This window comes from Rhipicephalus microplus, unplaced genomic scaffold, assembly GCF_043290135.1.
Source record: "Rhipicephalus microplus isolate Deutch F79 unplaced genomic scaffold, USDA_Rmic scaffold_583, whole genome shotgun sequence".
Classification (NCBI taxonomy): Eukaryota; Metazoa; Arthropoda; class Arachnida; order Ixodida; family Ixodidae; genus Rhipicephalus; species Rhipicephalus microplus.
Genome location: NW_027465142.1, coordinates 30,001 through 31,459, shown reverse-complemented (window position 1 = coordinate 31,459; position 1,459 = coordinate 30,001). Strand labels below are relative to the sequence as shown.

General features: G+C 61.3%; 1 non-coding gene across 1 annotated transcript; it reads left to right on the top strand.

Annotated features, from left to right (window-relative positions):
- The first annotated feature begins 226 nt into the window (after window positions 1–226).
- On the top strand, window positions 227–379 carry LOC142795210 (5.8S ribosomal RNA). Its single transcript, XR_012892854.1, has one exon. It is a non-coding gene; the product is annotated as a 5.8S ribosomal RNA (ribosomal RNA).
- Window positions 380–1,459: the final 1,080 nt, after the last annotated feature.

Genomic DNA, 1,459 nt, shown 5'->3' with positions numbered 1-1,459 from the left:
CCTCCCGAGTATTTATAGAGGGGTGGACCACGAAAGCACTCGCAAGTAGCGGAAGCGAAACGCCGTCCGAAACACACCGTTTGCTCGATTTGCGGCAGCCGAAAAAGGCGCGGCAGAGTTTTGGAGTCCAAGCGTGCGCTGAAAAGCGCCCTTCTTGGCCACTGTTTGGCCGAGTGCCAGAAACGTTTGGTTTTGACTGTACGGAATTGAACAAACACTTTTTCACGACTCTAAGCGGTGGATCACTCGGTTCTCGGGTCGATGAAGAACGCAGCCAGCTGCGAGACTTGGTGTGAATTGCAGGACACACTGAGCACTGATTCTTTGAACGCACATTGCGGCCTTGGGTCTTCCCTTGGCTTCGTCTGTCTGAGGGTCGGATCACATATCAAGAGAGCCTTCGGCGCACAAGGGAACGTGAGCCGTCGACTCGTTTTGACCGCGTCGGCAACACGGACAGCACGCTGAACACCTCACAGCGAGCGCCAACAGCGGCCACTCAAGGGCGAGACGGTGGCGACCGTCGTGCCAGAGCCCAACCGAAACGGGGGCGACCGACTGCATTGAGGATGTGGCACCTCGTTGAGACCGCCGCAGGACTTCGAGTCGGAAGGAAGCCTGCAGGGAAAGTGCGGTCGAGGTTGCGTACTCCTCTCTGCGACCGGGCGCGCAAGAGCTGCGAGAGCCACGGACGCGCAACTTTAACGCACGGTAAACACGAGGAGCGAAAGCCGGCCAGCAAAGCTTCTCCAGCCGTGCGCAAAGTGCGCGAGATCGCAGCCTTGCGTTGCGCTTGTTGCCCTCGAAGTAAGCAGGGTGTCCCGTAGACCGGGCGCTCGAACACGCTGCGGGGCCGTGCCTCCTCCAGGCTTTGCCGCGCGAACAGGGAACGTTCGCGCGCAAAGCGCAGGGAGGTGAGGAGGCTGCGCCCGACGTTTGCGGTTCGCTGCGTACGCGGTTGATGCGGAGAGCACGGCGCGACGACTTGCCGCGAAGCGGAAAAAGTCTCCCGCACGAGTTGGCGAAACGTTGGCGAAGCTTAAGGCGTTCTCGTCGTAGTCCGCCGTCGGTCTAAGTGCTTCGCAGTTCCCGTCCCGTTCAAAAAACTGGGCCACTCCAGTTGGGGCGGGGGCGACGCTACACGAGACGATGCCTCTCGCCAGGCTGCGTGGCTGCCCTTGCGGCGGCGGCGACTGGCCTCGGCGGTGTTTGGGCTTTCGACACGGTCGTTTATCACGCAACTGCTCGGACGACGCACGCGCGCAGCGGAATGCCGCTTGCCAGCCTTGTGAAGATGTGACCCTGTACAGGGTTGCGGGCGCACTTGGTAGGGCGTCGTACTCGGTTCGCGATGGGTTTACGAACGTGTCCCGTCACTTCCACGTCACACCGGTTGTGCGCCGCACGCGTGCAGCGGGGAAGCCGATTGCCAGCCTTGTGAAGAAGTGGCCCTGTACAG